The following is a 20,473-nucleotide window of genomic DNA, read 5'->3' as shown; positions in this document are numbered from 1 at the left end:
TCTCTCAGAGGCTTTTCACTGCCCAAGGTGTATCTACTGAAGGTCTTTAATAAACACCTACTCTATTCATTTACTCTGTTTAGCCTCTGTTCTAGGTAACCACTCCAAAGCATCAGTTCCCACCTGTTTGTAAAAGCCTTGTGAAAAGCTGCACCAGGCCTGGCATGGGAAGAACCAGCTCCTGGTCGAGCAGATTTTGGGAGTGGCTCAGAACAAAGGACAAGAACAACCAAACATAGCCAGATTGCCCAGGCTCTGTTTAATTTTTTCAATTATGTTTATTCTAACTGATGTTTAAGCAAAGTCCTGATTTAATGAAAACTTACACTGAAGAGATTTTTAGAGCTAGTCATATACCACAGATGGAAAGAGGTGCATGGTGAGGATTTACTTTGGGGATAGAGGAATTGGGCAGGTACCTATCTGGATTGGAAATCAATGGGGTTCAATTCCAGCCTCCTTTAAACACTCCCTTATATCCCCAAGCATGTCATCCATCCTTTGGCTGTAAAGTTCCTTTGCAAAAATAAGCATAGCCAGTTAATTTAAACCCCAGACTATTGGGGTGTGGCTGTTCTGCCTCTCCATGGCCTGGTCCAGGGAGAGAACGAGCCCTGCAAAGGGTGGGAGTTTTGCAAAGCCATATCTTTGGTTAATACCTTGAGGATTTTTTTTAATTTTTTTTAATTGCTTTGAAAGAGTAGAAGAATAACAATTTCCCTGTTTGTTTATGCTGAAGTACCTACATTCAGAGGCATCCTGGATGTTTCAGGATTTCACTGCCTCCAGCACTGACCAAAAGGCAAGTTCCTGTTCTCATGCAGTTTATAGTCCAAGGAACTACTGTTCTCGTTTTTGTATTTGACTCTCTGACTAACACAGAAATGGGCAAATCATAATCTTTCTCTTACCTGAGTTTTGTGACAATTACCTACTTCACAAGTATGTGAAATTTAATTTGATTCTATTTTTTTGTTGTTTGTTTTTGTCACAGGCATCATAATGTAAATTATTTTATTACAGCATTTCAAGGTTGGTGTTATTTGTATTGGAAGGAATCAAACTGCATGTGACCAAGGCTATGCATATTTAAAAATTAAAATCTGGTGATTCTGCAAAGATAACTTTGGTCTACAAGTTGTCTTCAAGAAATATTAATAATGACAATATTACACTGTGTGAGAGAGTAAATGAAAATGTCCCTGTGGACACATTTCTCTTCTGTCATTAAGGAGAAAATGACTGTACTCTTTATTTAGAATAATGAGAGCTGATACTGGTTGTCGTTAGAGTATGCTACAATCAAATGTTAATAAGAAGCAGCTTGAGAATACCTCACTAATGCAAGGCTTTTTTAAATCAAATTTTTGGAATTGATTGCCTGTGGCAAAAGAAGCAAAATCTTTAATACGATATAATGATTTTTATGCCATCTCTGGGGAGAAATGTTAGCTCTGTTGACTTCTTAACCTCTTTTTGGATGCAAACCACATCATATATTTTGTCACAACCATTAGAAGATTGTGTTTTGAACAGATATAGTCATATGAAAAGTTTGATAAGCACAGTCTATGGTATTTTTCAAGCTGAAACATTTCACTGCATGCTACTTTCTCAAATGTGACTGTAACAATTGGTACTAATCTTAAATCTAAGATCCAGTGAAAGAAAGATTATTTCCAGGTGTCACTGAACTATCCACACTGATTCTGTGTTTTCATACAATAGTATCTGACACATACCAAGTTATTTTCTTCTAATTAGAATATAAACTACAAATAGCCCCTAGAAACAAATATGTGGAAAATTAATTTTAGGAAGGAGATGCCCTCAAATTTCTCCTTTACCTTCAAGTCCAAACTCCCAGACTTCTCAGCAGTTTATTTCTCTGCAGACAGAATATATTTCATAGTTTTGATCTCACCTAAGTGTGTGTATGGATGCAGAGATTCCTCTTCTGCAACGTTTGTTCTTGCGAGGAAATACGGGTGTGAAATGAATTTTGTCTTTTTCACCAGGAGGAACACAAAGCAGAATGGAGAAGAAGATAAAACTCATTTCAATATGCACAGAGAGAGCATTTCTTATTTCTGCTGATGGCTGCCACATCTTTTCAGTGGGAACAGCTGGTATCTAAATGGCTTTCTCAGCTAAAACAATGTCTATCTCACTTTAAAATTTCAGCAGGAAGCTGCTGCTTCATCATTTAGTCATGTCACATATTTATAGTGTTGTCTTTGTGTGGAGTGTTTGAGACACAAAAATGAAAGAAAATTGATGCTGTGTACATCTTGGTGCCAGTGAACGTAAAGTTATGGTTTGTCATAAAAACCTGTAATCTACTGCAACGGGGAAGAACCCAACTCTCAGTGCTGTGGTGAAACTTTTAGAAATAGAACAATTAAAAAGTGTAACAGGAAAGATGGGCCCTGCTCAGCAATCCATTCCTGATCATCTCTAAGTGTAAACACTCAGCAATCCTGCTGCAATCCTGGAATCTCCTTCCTAGTTAAGCACCCATTCAAGTACCGGCAGCCTGCCGTAGGTGAGGTGAGGATGGGTGCTCCTCATAAATCCTCATTTAGCTGGCATATTGTGTCTTCTTGCAATTTTCAATATGAAAACAAGAATGGAAATGGAAACAAATTGGGTTGCAGAAAAAGGATTAAAAAAATGTATACAGGATGAAGGATAAATCAAAGAAAGTGTCAGTGTTTACTCGCCATGTGAATTCAACCACATTTCTTTAGTTTTCATTTTTCCTTGTTAAGAGTGTTTATAAAAGAGAAGTCAATAATGCTGTTTAATAAGAGCCAGTTCTGTGCTTTTGAAATGAAAAACAGTGAAGTAAGTCTATTCATTCAAGCTGTGAAAAACTAGCTTACAAAAATGGTATTTAGTTTTCTCCATCAAAGCTTTGTGTTCTCACCATCACATTAGTTATACACATCCCATACATTGTTTAGGATCACCAAGTTCAAACATCTCTTAATGTAAATGACTATTTAGAGACAGGGCAGAGAAATACTGTTCTTCATCCCCTATCATCAGTGAGACTGCTCTGCACAGAGCAGTCACTGCTCCCAGAGGTGACTATTTAATGATTGTGAGTGCGGAAGAGTTACCACAAGACCCTGGGAAAGCCATCCTGAGAAGGGACAGATCAGCCAGGCTGGGACATCCACGTCTGCTGCCTTAATGAAAGGGGCAGCACCTGAGGAATGAGCTGTGTGTCCACATAACATCTCAAACACTGCTCACAAACCAAACCAAACACCCCTCTCAAAGCTGTGAGGAGGACAGGAATTATGTTAAGGCCTGTTTCCCACTCTAACACAAATAATGAGGCTTCCTCACAAGACAGGCAGGTGCTGTTTGCTGCAGATGGAAATTTCCTGTCAGAGATCCTTCCTGGCTCAGGAATATGGTGTTGTACAAACCCCTGCTTTTGTTATTGTGTCGGTTGTAGCAAAAGCAGGAGAAGGCACCCCTCCTGCAGGGTGTGATGCAATTTCTGTCAGCTGGGAAAGGGCACAGCAAACCTGGTTGCAATTCCTCCTGCCCACAGGTGGACTGAGCTCATGAGCCCCATTTTCCCTTTCCCAGCTGATCCTGACATTTCTATGGTGTCATTTCTTCTGTCTAGAATTTCTTAAAAGAATAGTTATATTTCATGGTCCAAGAGACTTGAGTGTCCTGGGTTATCCTGGGAAAGGCTCCTCAGAAGCAATCTTAAGTTTTGGGTCCTGTTTAATTTCTTTGTCTTTTCTTTTAAATCAAAGTCCTTGTGGGGAGACAGGGTATAAATGCCAAGAGTTAACAAGAGTGGGTCAGGCCTACCCCCTAATTTTCATCCTTTCCTAAATGGGAGATACTTTTACAAGATAAAAGCTGCAGTACCCTCCTGGGTGAGCAGTGGGGTAAAAAACCCTGTTTGTACTCTGATTTTCCCTGGTCCTCCACCACTGGAGCTCCAGGGCTGTGTTTATTGAGGGAGTGTTGGCTGAGCATCTGATGAGCAGGAGGCAGCTCCTTAAAGCTGCTTTTGGTTCTTGTTATTTGTTAATACCCCTGGTGGGTTGAGGATGTGGCTTCAGCCGCAAGCCAGGGGTTCTGTGCCTGAAAGAAGTTAACTTACAATAATTACTGCATATTTGTGGTTCAATTGTGTGGAGGCACGGCCCTGGCTGTAGAGTAGGAGAGAGGACAGGAGCTTGTTTTCATTTTTGAGGTCTTTGATGAGCTTGCCAGGCATGGGCAGCTATGGAACTGGAGGCAGAAGGGAGCTGGGAATGTTGCTGCAGGAGGCAGGGATGGAGGCCTTCCTCTGGCACAGAGCTGCCATTCCAAAGGCCTTGCTGGCACCTCGTTGTGCACAGTCTGGAGTGGCTGTGCTGCTGCAGAGGGCAGGCAGAGGAGCCATGGTCTCTGGGGCTGGGGGCAGGAGGGGAGCAGGGCAGCACCAGCACAGGCCGCGGCCATGGCCACCCCTCACAGCCCTCGCAGAAAGGAGCACTAGGACTTCTCCTCAGGGGAATAACTTCCTTAGAGAGTTATCCTGAGCACAAGTAATGGTGGGTTGTTACCAATTTCAGACAGTGAAATCCAGCTAGATGCACGAGCTGTGCAGGAGCAGCCCTGGCCGGGCTGGGAGGGAGGAGGTGGCCTGGCAGCGTGGTGGGGATGCTGTGGAGGAAGACAAGGCCAGACCTGCAGCACTTAGCTGGATGCATGCACATATTATGGTAATTATTTCTGTATATAAAGTTCAACTTAATAAATCTTTTTCTTCCTACGTTTTCACTTCCCTGCTCAGTGAACTGTACAGAAACATTCTGCTTGGCCATTTTCACGAATCATTTGATTAAATGTATTTCAGTCTGATATCTACTCAGTGGCTAATGTGCAGAGAGAAGAGCAACTTGCTAATTTAATAACCAGCATTTCAAATTTCTGACTTAAAGTAAAAATCCTATATCTATTTGTGGAACCAAGTGAAAGGTAGGGAAACTAAAAAAAAAAAAAAAAACACTGAGATTCCTACTTAACTATCAGTTTGTAGACTATTTGAATCTTGGAGATGCTAAGTGGAAAGGGTATATTAATTATGGGATCTTAAGTGTCAGCCTGTATTTTAAAAGCTTATTTTCATTCTGCCTATGTCTGCCAGGAGGTTTTTAAACATGCCAAAAATTCTGCAGTGTCTGCAGCTAAGCATAGTGGTCTAGTTTTGAGAGAACCTACAAAATTTCACTGCTGCACCTTCCAGGAATAATTGAACACAATTAACACCCCGGGATCTTCCCTCTGCAAGGTCCCAGAGGAGCTGAGAAACCATTCTATCCTGTTTTCCCTTTGTTACCCCCCAGGAACCACCAGCATGTGGGATATGTAAACCAAGCTGCTGGGCTGCTGGCATTGCTGAGGAAATGGAGAATTATCTCCATTTCCTGATATTTGCATTTGTTTGGGATATTGAGCAAATACATGGAGATTTATCTCCCTGGATGAAAAAAGGACTCCTGGTCTCAGCCTGCTGTTGTCTCCCTATCTGCAGAATCTCAGAAATGCTAAGTTAAGCACTATGTTCACTTTTATCATAACCTGTCCTTATCAAGTTGAATCTTATCTTCTCCCTCCTGATTTGCCTGCTTGTCAAAATGTGCTTCATCTTCTTTCAGCAAAATTAGTTTTTGGCTGTAAACTTTTTAGGGAGCAATATAATTTGTTAGAGTATGACTTTGTGTCCAGTGAATGGTGATTTCAGAAGTGATAAGGAGATAAGAACTTTTTGCTCTCCCAGCACACGATGCTGAGGGAATTACTGTTGTTCCTGGGACCTTGGGAGCAATTTGAGCTCCAGGCTGGGAGGTCCTGGCTGGGAGCGGTCTGGGAATAGGTGGGTGTAGCTGGCAGCATGTCAGGTTCCAGTTAACCAAAATAAAGCTGAGGCTTCTGTGTTTAATCTGTGTCCTTGTTTTGTTGTCTCTGTGTGGGAGCAGCACAGAGTTCTTCACTTCATCAAATATAAGTACACAGCCAGAAAGATGAAATAGCTCAGTACTGAGGGTTTGGGGCAGGGGGAAAAGTACATCCTTTTACTGGGTTGTGTTTGGCAGTCTTGCTGGTGTCCACTTCTATGTCCTAAATCACTTTTTGCTCTGTCTAAAATCATACCAGGAATACGAGCTAAAAATGTTTTAATAGTGACTGTATTTTTCCTCAGTAAGAAATAGCAATGAATCAAGTATTGAAACAAAAAAAATAATGAAAACACTGTCATTAAGTAGCACCACCTAAGATTGTTGTTCATATTCAGCTGAGCTTGTTTTTAGTGCTATGGTTATACTTACCAGGCTAGAAATGATATTAAAATCTTTTCCATTATTAATTTATATACTTGGGATCAAATGGTGCAAAAAGGCATTTTGAACCACAGTGTTCATTTAGACATTAAGGAAAGAGCACTGCCCTGCTTGGCTGTTCTCTACTTCTGAGCTATTTATTTAATGCTGTAAATATTTGAAGTACACTCATCATTAGCTGAAAATCTGTGTTTCAGTCAAACAGTTGTTTTTGTTTCTTAATTGACTTTTTCTGCTGAACTTAGGCAGAGGGAAAGGATTTTGATGATGTGGAGATTACCTGTTGGGACTGCACGTCTATAATTTTACAGTTCTAGTATAATTTATTTTTGATTGCTTTACATTAGTTGTTGCTGCTCCATTTTGCTGGAGCAGTTAACCACTCTTCATGGTTTTTTCTATACAAGGAAGGACCATGGTGCTGTCTCTGATCAAACCTCATTTTCTTCCCTCTGCTGATCCTAAAGTTTCATGAGCTGCTGTAGTCCCTTCTCTGGTGCTTCTCATAACATGCTGCCAAAAATAAGCTGCACAGAGTGAATTCTGTGTGGCACCCAGAGTAATTCCATGGATCCAGGGATGCTGAAGGACACGATCTGGTTGTAAGCTGCAGTAATACTCTATTACCACCCCTGCTATAAAACTGTTTTGCTTCTGTGGTAACACAGAGCTGTCATACCCAAATGCCACTGATTCCCGCCAAGAAGTGGAATCCCAGAACAAGGACAAATTCAGCCCTGTGTGCACAAATGGCACTGTGCACTGTGCTGGATGTGAGGTCAGCTCCTGCCTCATTGTAATAACCAACAAAATCAATTCTGGCCCCTTCTCAAGGTGAGTGCTGCTGCCTTGATGCTGCAGCATGAGCAAATTCTGATCAGCAAAACCCAATCTGCAAAAAGAATGTGCAAAGTGGAGCTGTTATCAGGGCAAATTGCTGCCTGAGGAAGGATTTCCTGGTGGATATCAGCTTTTGAGAACAACTTAGCCCAGGCGATAGCCATGGAAAATAAACAAAATCCTCAAACTGTGATGATGGAAGCTCCATGGGTCTGAGGATCTGGAGCTCAGGAAATTTCAGGACTTCTTTATTTCAGTTCTAACAGTGGAATAGCACAGTGGTTTACACCTGTTATTGACTCTGTAGTAGTCCAGGGTAACAGTCAGTTATTAAATCTCCATTTCAGATCAGAGCACTTCCCTGCATTGTCTTCCTGCCTCCTTCAGTGTTTGGGGGAAGGAGGTAATACAGTGTCAGAAATTCAGGTGACGTATAAATGGACTTTATCCTTTTGTTTTCTTTCTCTCTTTTTTTTTTTTTTTTTTTTTTTTTTTTTTTTTTTTTTTTTTTTTTACCAAGAACTGTTACTTTGGTGTTGATCATCTCCTCAAGGAGTTGCATTTACCCACATGAACACGCCCTCTTCTGTAAACAAATGACCCTTTTTAATATCGTGTTTCTTTAATAGATTTGTGGGTAGAGAAGGGGGATGCAGAGAGAAAAATTCTTGCTGACCTTTAGGCCTGTACTCCTCTGATCATTTGAGCTCCCTGAATATTACGTTTCATTTGTTACAGTTCAGCCCAGAATGGACTCTGGTATTAGTGCTCTGAGAGGAATCCTACAGATATGGGAACCCAGGGAGAGCTCTACAGATCTGAAGTGTTTGCTTTGTTTTTTACTTGCTATTTGAAAGAGGGGGTTTTAAATGTATAATACTTGATTATTCAGTGATAAGGAGAAGGTGCATCTGATTCCTACAGCTGCTTTGGGTAAACAACTACATCCTTGACTGATGTTCCCTCTGAAATCACAAACTGGGGATGGGGATCCTTCTATGGCAGATTGTGGTTTAATTGTTACCTCTATGGTTTTGCTCCTATAGATGTGATGGTTCAGAAAAACCTTAGCACGTGGAGTTTTTGCTGTTCCTAAAGGAATAGTCACAGAATCCCCTGAGCTGGAAGGCACCCACAAAGATCAGAGTCCAGCCCCTGACCCTGCATGGGATATTCCCAAAAATCCCATCTTGAGAGCACTGTCCAAGAGAAAATTGCATTTATTGCTGAAGGAATGGAAAAGACAAACTCTTAATTGGTATGTGACAATGATAGTTGTTTTACTGCTGTCTATGAACACTAAAAGAAAAAAATCTCAGTGATGAGTAGGGATGTTTTTGAGAGCAGGTAATTAGCAACAATTGTGGAGAGCTAACAGTTCATTAAAACCATCTTTCTGTTGTAGCAAATACTGAAAATGTTCACACACTCTGCATTTCAACTTAACTTGTAAATTATGCCAATAATAAACCAGTAACTGTAGTATGGCCATCATAACAGGGTGCAATTTTTTGCTTTTATTGCAGTTTCATCAAGATATATGAAACTTGCTAAGGAAATTCTGAGAGACAGTAGATGACGGTGCTTCTAGTATAGTATTTCCCATGGTTTTGTAATTTATAGTAACACTTTTGCCTTTTGTCACTGAGTGAAAACTCTCATGCAAATTCAGTACCTCTGATAATACATTGCAACATGCAATCTTGATTTCTTTGTGGGAAGGGGAGCCCATGCAGGGTGCAGCTCATCCTTGCTGAAGATCCCCACTCCTTGCAGGACCAAAGCAGCTGTGTTGGAAGCCTGTGGTGGAGCAGAGTGAGCAAGGGAGTTTTTTGGCACTGGGATGTAGTTGAATCTTCTTTTCAGCCTGACATTTATGAAAGGTTAACAGATATAAGACCTGATGAAAGAGCCAGCAGCATCAGGGGCCCAGCTTAATAGCTTATCTGCTCTACTGTTTATTTTCCAGGGAGATTTCCTTGAACAAGGAGCAAGAAATGTTGCAATACTTGTCACATTTAGGCCAAGAGTTTGAAAAGCTTAAGATTTCCTCAGCTTCTGAAAACAGCCTATTCTGAAAATATGGTCACTCCTCCAGTGAATATTATTGGGAAAACTGCTTTCTAGCATGCTGCTTTGTTCAAAGCTTTTTTGTAAATAAGGACACAAATGAATTTTTTTCTCTGCCTTGGCTTCTCAGTCCTTTTTAAACCCATTTTGAAAGTAAATTAAAAAGAAAAAGCAGGTAAATGCCACTTATTCCTTGAGTTAAGTGAATGCAGGATCAATAATTTAGTATTCCTTGATGTTTCTAAACATAACTGCTGAGACAGCCTAAACAATGGAACCTGAAAGTCTTTCTTACACTGCTCAAATTCCAGATATGATTTTGGAAGGTGTGGGGATGATTTAAAGGGCCAACTTGAAAGGCAGAATTCAAATTCTAAGTATACAAAATAAGATCTAGCTGTACCACTGTTCCTAGTTTACCTAGAAATTTTATTGCTTATGTGTTCCATGTTTGAGACAGAAAACATGGGGGCTGTTTACAAAGCACTTACAGCAAAAGAGAGATTTCTGAATCAGCTTGAGATTGGCCAGCTTGGCCATTGGTCACAGTAGCAGACCCAGCACGGAGGTGAGCTGAGTTTAACGTGCTCAGGGATTTTTGCAGCATTCCTGGTAGTACAGCACAGTTTCTCTTTCAGGTTTCCAAGGCTAGATTACAAATCCTGAGCAGCCCTTTCCCTTGTGTATCCTTTCGGTTGCTTCCTGAAGGAGTCTGTGCTTTTTGCCAAGAATGTTGTCTAGGTGTAAAAGCTTTGCTGCTATTCCTTCCCAGCCCTTCCCAAGTGTTGACAGAGTGAGACACAAGTGCCTAAGTCCCATTCAGAGCCACAAAATGAGCATCCTCTTGATTATGTGGTCTGGAAAACGTTCTCAGAATCTGCTTGCTGGCTTGGTCCCACAGAAGGTGGCGAGGAGAGATTTTTCTCCTTTCCTCTGTGATGCCCTCAGTACCTAAAAAAAAACCCCAAAATCCCTGAATAGCCTTGAAGTCGTTGAGAGCAGAGTTTAGGATGCATTTATTTCCTTAAGATTTACTTTTGCTGTATTTACTGTGTCTGCAGAGACATGATGAAGTGTAGCTTTCATTTTTGGCTGCCTGTCTCCTGTTGCTCGTGCAGCAGCCTGGCCATGCCAGAAGCTGTGGATTCACTGAAGGATTGATTCACTGCAGGGTTGGGTGATGTAGAGCTCAGTGCTGTGCTGTTCCCTCTGAGGATGTAGCTCTTAATGTGCTGCGGCAGGAACATTGATTTGGGACACAGAACACACAGAATTATGACAAGTTGCAGGTATAATTAAAAGAAGTTTATCTGGTGTATCCAGTTTTGAAGGCTGTTCTGGCTGACAGTGATTTGTAGTTTTGGTAGCCTTTCTTTCAAATAACATGAAGTGTGTTGGGTTTTTATGTGCACGACTTGTGTCATCATTATCCCGACGTGTAAAATCCCCAGAGGGGTTTCCTTCTCAGAGTGCAGTTGGTGGCATGGAACAAATTGATTGCATTGAACAATCAGCTCTAAAACACTGTAGAGAGAAAATCAGCTTCTGCCTATTAGGGAGAGCATTTAATTATTCCAGTATCCCTCTACCTCTACTACTTATTTTCTTTTCCTCTAGAAAGAGCATGTATAAAAGCAGATGTGACAGTTCCTGAAATTTTAAGCTGTTTGGTGTCCAGTGTGTGTTTCTGCACTTTTCCATTCAGTGATCCATACATTTGCACTTTCCATGGCCTGGGGGAACTGCAGCTGCTGCAGGAGTATTGTGGGTGCCAAGTGGCCCCCTCGCCCATGTGCCCCTTTCCCTACATCTGCACAGGACAAAGAGAGCAGTTCAGACAGCCAGGGTTTAACCATGGTGCCAGCAGGCTTTTCCTGCCTCCAAAATAGCCCTGCCTGGGGAAAAAGAGACACTCCTCCAAAATATCCCTGCATAAGGAAAAAGAGCCACTCCTCCAAAATATCCCTGCATAAGGAAAAAGAGCCATTTCTACGCTGTCTTAAGCATTTTCATTTCTTTAGCTGGAGCAATGGCACTGTCAGTGAACAATTTGGTTAAATTGATGTCAGATCATGTGGTTTGACTGCTGGTAATTGAATGGGATGGAAGGAAATACTGTAAAACTCAGCTCTAGCCAGGCTTTATCAGACAGTGCCATGAGAGGGGCTGAATCAAAATACATGCAGAGAAAAGTTAATAAAGATCATGAAACATCTTAACATGGTCAAATCCGAGGGCTCCACCGTGAGCTGTCAGCTCAGTAACAGGGCTGTGAGCAGCTGTCCCCAAATTTAAGGAAATTACAAAATTGCCACAGTTCCAGCTGCATTTTAAGTGCTTGGGAAACACTGCAATCCCAGGAAATCAGGTTCCATATGCTGACTGAAATGGAGGGTTATAATCACCTGGCATTTCACGTGGATTAACCCTTCAGCTTTCCTGACAGTGCCACTTGGAGATTGCTGTGCTAATGTCCTCCATCGTCCCAGACATCCTCAGGAATATCCTGTGTGCATCACGCTGCTGAGAGCTGCTGCTCTGAGATTCAATGTGACATTTTTAATTTATTCTGAACTTCTGTTCCTGAAAGAAGCTTTTCATTTTGAAAATAAAGGAAGAACATTTTGGGAAATGTTTCTTTGCAGAACAACTGCATGCTCCTGGCAAAATGGAAAGGGATTGGCACAGGAACAAGTCTGACATACCAAGTGCAAAGAGATTTTGAGTTTGTTCAGACTTATTGAGACTTATTGGCATTAATCAGCATGTGCTTTTAAACACACAAAAATAAGTTTCCTGAGACTGTATTTGAATTTGTGTATGTGAAATGTTCGCTTATTTTCTGACAAATGCTGAGAAGGGCATATGGAGCTCCAAAATGCAGTTTCAAAGACAGGAAACTGAAGCAGGAATGCACAGAATCACCTTGAGATTTGTTACCACCTGTAAGAAAATACATTTTCTTTACCTTTCAGGGGTACTTAAATCTATACTGAAAATTTTTGCTTTACTATACAAAATGTAAGATCATAAAATAACATTAAGCAAGAGCTAATTTTGAAGGAGAAACATCCCTAAATAATTTCTGCTATTTTATCTGTGGGGGAAGTTCTCCTTAGAGGGCTGATATTCACCTCTGGCCAGCAAATAAGTCATGAGGGGTTGAGCAGTCTGTGGGACCTAGCTGTGCAGAGCTCCTGCTGGTCCCTGGAAGGCTGATGTCCCAGAGATCTCTCTCTCCATATCTTTATTTATGTATAATGTACTCAGATGGCTGCTGCAGCCCTGGCTCAGCTATTGTACACACAAGAAGGCCCTCAATGCCCTGGGTGGGCACTCAGACCAGCCCTGCCTCTCCCAAGATAGTTTTCCTTCCTCCATGCCCTGCTGGGAACCACAGATTTTGGGACCTGAATTCTTTCAGATTTTTGACAAAACGATCTGGTTTGTTTAGAAGGTTTGGTGTGGATTCCTGCCCTGACTGAAGGGTGCTGTTGGTCCCCATTGAGTGTCTACTCCTGCTGGCTGCTGGTGGCTGTACAGCTGCTCTCACTCATCAGCAGAGCTTTTCCTAATTAACAGATGAAAGGCATTTTTGTAATTACCTCTGCCTTCTATAGCTGCTTAATTTGTGACTTCTCTGAGCATAGCTTGAATGTCTCCTGGGTTTTGCTAGAGGCTTCTCCAAGAGTAGAACCTTCATTCTCATGGTCAGAAAGTGAAAGCTGCAATGTAAGACTCTTATTCAATTTACAGGAAAAGATGAGATGGGGCAGAGCATAAATTACAGGCCAGGAGGTTGAAATGAGGGGCTAAAAGCAGAGTGATTTTGTTGTGGTATTTGTGAGCCCAATGAAAACATCACAGAGGTTAAAGCCAATTTGTCTAGGACACTGAGTAGCATACACTGGGAAATGAGATATTATTATATTGCAAATATTTCCCATTGGAAGTTGTTAGAAAGAGACCAGATCCTTTGGTTATGCCTGCAAACGTAATGCACTGAATGCTTAAAGCTCAAATCTCTTTTAAAAGATTATTTTATATTATATTAGAATGGTATTTGTGTGATATTAGAACAGAAACAAAACACATTGCAAAAAGCAGATCAGATGTTTTAGGGGGTGGGAGTTTTTCATTTAGGTTTAGAAACCCATCTCTGAGGTAAGAGAAGATGAGGAGGAGCACTGAGAACACTGAATCCACATTCACCTGTGCTGTGCCTGCCATGCACATCCACCTGTCAAGGAGAGCCCTGCTGGTTGACACTTCAGTGCTGCACTCAGCAGCTGGCTTCAGAACATCATTCCAGGTTTGCTGGGTTCACTGTGCAATCTCTTGCTTCATCAGCAATATCCATAACCTGATCTTCCTCTAAAGAGGGAAGGAGCTTTGCTCATCATGCAGAGGAATCTGCCCCTCAGCTATGCCTGGGCTCAGCGTGTGTATCAAACTTGTCATCATTTGCATACACTCCTAATTATCTCCTCATCACTGAGCTTTAGGATGCATTATGAGAGTGCTGGATTTTTTTTTTTTTTTTGTTTGTTTTTTTTTATGTCTAAATGCTTCAGAGCTAAAATCGAGTTACTTTGTATGTCTTCTTTTATATATAAATATATATACGGATGTTTAGGAATATCCTACCCAGGAAACAATGAATCCCAAATGAAATGCAAATTTTGGTGTATTTCAGCTTGTTCTTGAGAAGTGTAAATGGAATGTCTGGGGAATCTAATATCGTAAAACACTAAACTAAGATGAGAAGTTTTGAAATCTACACATAGGACAAAATAGGTAATTTACCAGTGAAAAGGTTATTGTCCATAGTAGTGTTCAGGTGAGATCTCATGTTTTAGGGTATGTAATGACTTCTGGGAAAATGAATTCCCAAACCCAAAGAATTCCTGTGGTATGTTATGAAGTAAATATGGAAGTAAATGTGTGGCTTTTGCTGTTCTCTGAGATTGATTTCTGGTTTTGTTTTTTTGGTTTTTTTTTCTTCAAGTGAATATTAATTCCTGCTTCTATTTCTCTATTATTTTAGTTAGGGAGTATTAAAAATGAATAAGGGAAGATATGAAGTCCTTAAATAAGTTATTTTTTGCCTGATCAGTGGGATTTTAAAATCCAAGCAACTGGGATATTGACTCTTGGAAGAAGAAAATAAAAAACAGAGAAGTCCCAATTTCTCACTTATTACAATGTTGAATCAATATGTTTGGCTTGTGAAATGTTTTCCAGGACAAAGCAAAATGTCTCTGAAGCAGACTTTTTCTTCAGTACATCATAATCTACAGCTCATCCAAGCATATGGGATCAATAGTGGTGTGTCTTGTTAGGTAATCATGGAACTGGAGGAATATATTAAAGGAGGAGAGCAGAAAATGAGCCTTTTAGGGAACTGTTTGGTTTGAGATTTTTAAAAGCAAAGGTAATTATTGTAAATCCATAGAAGTCTGTTACCAATTGAAAGATCAATATTCCTGTGAATAGAAACTCTGAATTCATTGGACCTCTCTTGCATGGTTTCTGTGAGTGTAGGTGTGTGTGTTTACAGGTACTTGTGTGTGTGAATGTGCATCAGTCAGATTGCTCTTTATGATAACTATTATCTTTATTTTCTGGTATAGCAATACTAACACCTACTCCTGGTCTTGCAGTACAGTAAAAATCTCTGTAACTTCGAAGCAGAATTAAATGTAGCTGAAACCTGTCTGTTGATTCAGCTTTGGAAGTTTTCATGTCCCTTGGGTATGTGTGGCCATCCCTGGGGAACAGGAGAGCTCTGTGGACACCCTGTCACTACCCCACTGAGTTAAAGACAGCCTGAAAGTAGATTTTATTAAATTCAAAATAAATTAAAGAGCTTAATTTTGGAATGAAACCTTGGCTGGCTGGTGCAAAAGATACTGCTCTCCAATATTGACCTGTCCATGCAGGCTTCCAGAGGAGTGGAATTGTTCTGTAACACGGGAATGAGAGGGGGAAGGATCAAGACTTACACCTTTACATTTCTGAGCACTTTTATTTGTGCCAGTCTCCAGTTCTAATTGCACCCCTGCTGTCGTGCTCCACGTTCAAGAGCCAAGGTTTTTCTGGCAGAGGAAAGGAGCAAAAGTTTAGTTCTGCAAATGTGTGTTGAGATTTACAAATCTAATTATGATATCAAACTTTGGTGATGATTGTTAAATATGTAGCTGTAAGTATGTAAGGAGCACACCCACACGTCTTCTTAATTTCGCACATTTATAACAATTTTTAAATGGAAATAAAACTATTGATAAAAGTGAGAGCAGAAACACAAAGTGGAATGAAAGAAATCATTGTGGACCAGTTTTTAAATATTTTTTTGTATATAATTGCTTTAAAATATTTTTATTCCACTGTCTCTTGTGTGCCAGCACTGAATTCTGGGTGCTCACAAAGTGGTTGTGAATTTGGCGAGTTAGTTGATAGAAATCCCACACTTCAGGTTTTCTTGGGAGTTTTCTTGGATGCCTTGATCTGTGTGTCATGGGAAAGCTTGGGGGATGTAACTCTTTGTTCTGATACCATCAGCTGCAGAGGAAAATGGAACCGTGTCAGTAATTCAGGTGAATACATGCAAAAAACACCTGAAATGGATGTTGGTGCTGGGCAATCTTGAGACTGAAAGATTGTCCCAATTATTGTGACAGTGGGTGCTGGTGATCTTTAGATCTTGGCAAAGAAAGTGTTCACACCAGGCAAGGCATAGCCCAGGGGCACAAACTGGGTGGGCTTGAATACCCAAGACAAGTTTGAGTTGCTTTTGGGGGGGAGGTTCCTGGTTTTTTCTTTTTTTTTTTTTTTTAGTTGGAATAGAAAAGAAATTGCCTGCACATCCCTTATTTCCTAAAGCTCATGATACTCAGTTGTGGATCTGCTTTACAATGAGAGCACCCTAGATACCTAAAACCACCTGATTGCTTCCATGAAATCAGCCTTAACCCCTTTAGCTGTCCTCCATTCAGAATTCTGAAATAGCTGAATTTATCCTAAATTATTCCAGTGCTATGTCTCAAAAGGACTGCTCTGCTTCTTTCCCTGGGGCAGATCCCATAGCTCAGAGAGCTGGGAGGCAGCTCAGGTGAGGAACCCTGTGAATGTGTCCAGAAATTGGTTTGTTTGCTCTCCTGATTTATTCTGTCTGTTGGCCTCACAGTGACGCTTGGCTGCAGCTCTGCAGGCCCTGAAATAAATGAGAATTGTAGGTTTGAGACAGAAAGCAGATTTCAGTCTGAGACAGAAAGCAGATTTCAGTCCTTTCTCTCTGCTCTGAGGTTGTTAACAGTTTAATTTAATGGTTGTTTTATACTTCCATGATGAAAAATACACTGGTAAAGCTAATCTGGCCTGTGCTGCTGTGTTCTTCATGCCTTTGCCATTTCCCACATTGTGGTGGTGCTGTCTTTGGCAAATCCATGAGTCAAAGCTGGTTTGGGAGAGAACAGGCTATAAATAATTTGAGGCTATCCAGTTAGAAGAAAGAGTTATTTAAAAGTTCATTTAATTTCTTAAGGTTCAATCTGATGAAGAATAAACTTGGGATAGTTTATAACAGTCCTGTGTGTGTATGTATGGAGATGTGTGCGTGTATTTCCATTTATATGTAAATGTAGACTCGCAGCTCATGAACTCCACATTTTTTCTCAGAGGATCAGAATATTTTAAAATCTTGGTGGCCATTAATTTCCTTGGTAATTTAAGGATTTATTTGCAAAATGGAATAAAGAACACAAACATGGATGGTTTGAGCTGTTGGGACAAGGAGTGAGCAGTAGAGAGGGAGCATGTGCGTGTAACCTGTGTGGGGCTATAAACAGATTAGCTTGGGGACTGCTGCTTTCAAAACAAGTATTAAGTTGTCAGAAGTTGAGGTATATATTAAATAGCTTCATTATTGGAATTTGGTTACCACTTATGATTTATAAATCCATCTGTTAAGATAATTTTAAGAAACAGTAGCACATCATTAATAAAAGTTTTCAGTTCAGCAGAGCAGCATACAAAGCAAACATTATCATCTTAGGCCCGATTTGAAACAGGGAATAGGTTTGAGTTGTAATGGAATTATTTTTTTAATGGAACATTTTATTTTCATAGTTTTGTAATGCTCCTTTCATTTCGTAGCCCGGGGCTGCTACGCCTGCTTTATCCTCTAAAAGTCAGAATAAACGGAGCTTGCTCAGCCACATGGGAAAGTCAGGCCTAGATGAAGACTCAGGCTTGATGATTTATGTTTGAGGAAAAACAACAAAGGTGGTTGAGATGGTGTGTGGTGGCTGGTGGGTGATGGAGTCCCCAGGCAGCTGTTCTAAGAGCAGCAGGGCTGGTGGCAGAGCTGGAGCGGACACGGCCATGAGCCAGCTCTGCTGGGAGCTGCCTGACAGCTTCCCTGGGAGCAGCTCACCCAGGGGCCCCCTCACAGAAACCCCTCAGTGTCTGCAAAGAGTCAGAAAAAGGAGACGGAAAAGGAGGGGGGAAAAAAAAAAAGGAAAGGAACAAGTTAAAAAAAAAAAAAAAAGGAAAAACAGCAACAATAATTTTTGGATGAAGCACTTGATGCTGTACCTTACAGAGCATTGTCTCTTACTTGACTTTTTCAGGGAGCTGAAAGGACAGGCTGCCAAATTCTCTCCACCTAACTGTGATTTCCTGGTTGGCTTCAAGTGGTGCACCAAGGTCTGGCTCTGCCACACGCGAGGGCAATAAAACCTCCCCAGGCTTGGGTTACATGCATTCTATTAGCAAGTGCTGCTGTGGTTTCCATCCCAAAGTCCTGTGTTTTAGCTCAGGAGAAGTGATTACAGATGCAGCATTTCTGGCTCTGGGCTGGGTGTGTGGCTGTCGCTGTGCCCATGCACCAGGGCTGGGCATGGAGAGTGAGCAGAGCCAGCAGGGAGGCACTGAGCACTGAGCAGGCTCCAGACGCCATGTCCCAGCATTAGCAGGCTGCTGATGGAGTGGAATATCTGGAATTATGGCCCTGACTGCCCCCTGGGGCCTGTGGGTGTCCCTCCCCTGCTGGGTGCTGGGTGCTATAGGGAGGCTGGGATTCCTGGCTGTCTGTCCTGACCTTCCCTGGCAGAGCTGCCCAGGGATCCTGCAGAGCCTGAATTTATTTATGTGTGAGCATTGCTGCTGGTGACAAGGCTGAGTGATGGAGCTGTTTAGTTTCAGGGTCCTTGAATCAACAATCTGGGTTGTAGCACAGACTGAAGAAAGTTATAGGTAGGCTAGACTGACTTCACACTGAAGAATTTTTATTTTTTTTTCCCCCTCAGATCCACAAAATTGGTACCTCTTATTTAAGAGCCCAGGAGATAAAGTCATTCTGGAAAACAAATAGACCTTAGGCTTATCTGTGTATCTGGAAGAACATTGCTAAAACTGAGAGAAAACAAATATTGCTAGCAGGATTAACTTCCTTTTGAAAACCAGCAATATCCTTTAGAGATCTTGTGACCATATTAGTAGCTGTTCTAAGATATAATTTCAATTAAAGTTCTTTTCTCACCATCTCATTTCATGGCTCAGATCACTGAGAGCTGTGACAGTGACTGGTCAATAGAGAGCCCTGATCACCTGGGATACCAAACCCAGCAAAGAGATTTCTGTGAGTCTTCACTTATCTGGTGCTGGGAATGTGATTTATGCCATAAAGAAAACATTTATAAGGAGTGCAGTAGAAAAGGAAATTAATACTATAAAGCTGTCATGAGGTATTTTAGTCAGAAGTGGAACCAAGGCGAAGCTGAACTCTGCGATGGCAAAATGAAGTTCCTAAGGAAGTTATGAAATCTTGTGCCTGACCTTCAACCCCTCAAGGACATAAAAAAATTCCAAAAGTTTGCTTGCTCTTTGCTGTAAAAACACAGTTGATTTTGAGACTGCAGACTCGTTCAGATAAAAGAATTAGGAGTGTTTTTCCTTTGTGATTCTATAAGTGTCTGGTAATTAGTGCTACAGAAAATACTGAATTGATGCACTTGTCCTCTTGGATAGTTTAATTTGTCCTCAGATGTCCTTTATCCCCATCAGTCCTCACTGCTGAAGCAGTCTGGTTTGCCAAGACTTAGTACTGGTGTTTAGAGTTACACCCCTCTAATAAAGCTGGATGAATCTGTACCCTTTGCTGGAGAGTTTGCCCAGCCAGCTAATCCAGCTCTGTCTGACTGAACTCCTGCCCTGGGAAAGGTGTTGATAGTCCCATGAGGGTTTTAAATTTCAGGACAATGTACCTGGGGATGCCCTGAGAGTCAGCTATGGGCTGTGCTCTGTGTGAAAGCACAGGTTATAAATATGTGCTCAAAACCATGCCTGTGTATACATTGTTGTAATTATTTAAATAAATACATTTTAAATAATTGTAGATTATTTTAAGTCTTAAAAAATTCCACAATTTTCCAGTGTAGTATTGGTGTATATTTCAGCAGGAAAACCCAAACAAACTCCTTGATCATTTAACAGAGTTAGGTCCTTTGCAAGGAGCTGTGGCTGAGTTTGTCTCTCCTAAATCAGCTGAGGGCTTTAGGCAAATATGTGTGAGCTGCTGCTGAAGAAAAAGAACCACACATAATTTTTATTGAATGAGCAACACGTACTTAAGATTAAATCCTTAATCTAATAGCTCTACTGCAATTTTTTTCTCACAGCAAATAAGAATTGGAGAAATTGTTTTGCCATCCTAGAGTGAAGTATCAAGAGAGATAAAAAAGAGACTTCCCCCCCACTCTCTCCCTCTCATACCTTGGGTGCTGCCATCTGGAGCCTGTGCTGTTTGGTAATATTAAATAAATGCAAAGCTAATTAATTCCTTTCTGTCAGGTTTTTCTCATTAGGGTAATAATAACCTTTCAGAGTTTGTCATTCACCAGTCAGCAATGTGCCATATGCTTGATGTCACATGATAGAAAGTATTCTCCATTTGCCATGCTCTGGAGTGCCTTAGTGCTGCTCAGGATAATCATTTGTTTCCCAGGAATGTCTCACTGACATATGTTACAGATGCATTGATTGTTTGCTAATACACCCTCAATCCCACCATTGCACATTTTTGCCAGCAATATTGCTCTCATAAAAATATTTCTTCTTCATGAGCTCCATTTCCATTGGATATTGATGCCAAATTCCTAGTGGTGCCTTTTGGGGAAGGAGGTGTTAGGCTGCTGAAA

The 20,473-nt window shown here is 41.0% G+C and overlaps 1 long non-coding RNA gene across 1 annotated transcript; it reads left to right on the top strand.

Annotated features, from left to right (window-relative positions):
• Positions 1 to 4,653: 4,653 nt before the first annotated feature.
• On the top strand, positions 4,654 to 20,062 carry LOC306807071. The gene is made up of 4 exons (XR_013775627.1): positions 4,654 to 4,757; positions 17,917 to 17,981; positions 18,837 to 18,915; positions 19,955 to 20,062. It is a non-coding gene; the product is annotated as an uncharacterized lncRNA (long non-coding RNA).
• The last annotated feature ends 411 nt before the right edge of the window (positions 20,063 to 20,473 follow it).

This window comes from Erithacus rubecula (genome assembly GCF_903797595.1).
Source record: "Erithacus rubecula genome assembly, chromosome: 12".
Classification (NCBI taxonomy): domain Eukaryota; kingdom Metazoa; phylum Chordata; class Aves; order Passeriformes; family Muscicapidae; genus Erithacus; species Erithacus rubecula.
The sequence above is the reverse complement of the archived record's forward strand: the minus strand, read 5'-3'. Positions and strand labels throughout refer to the sequence as shown.